Raw genomic sequence first — 269 nt, 5'->3', positions numbered from 1 at the left:
GGTTGTTCGCACTTCACTTGTGAACTGATGATGATCGTTTGACAGTGCCTGGATTGTATGAGGAATAAAGGAAGAAGGAGGAGAAAAAAACACACAAAAAAAACCCACCACCTCACATGGATGAAAATGTGTGCGTGCGTGCGTGCGTGTGTGTGTGTGTGTGTGTGTGTGTGTGTGTGTGCTGCATGCAAATAGTTTGCCATCCCACTGTTTTTGTAGCTCCTCCCACGACGGTGGAGCCCTTCACATGAAGTTTGCTTCACGCTGGA

Source organism: Babylonia areolata, chromosome 12 (genome assembly GCF_041734735.1).
Source record: "Babylonia areolata isolate BAREFJ2019XMU chromosome 12, ASM4173473v1, whole genome shotgun sequence".
NCBI lineage: Eukaryota > Metazoa > Mollusca > Gastropoda > Neogastropoda > Buccinidae > Babylonia > Babylonia areolata.
Note: the sequence above shows the minus strand (reverse complement) of the source record.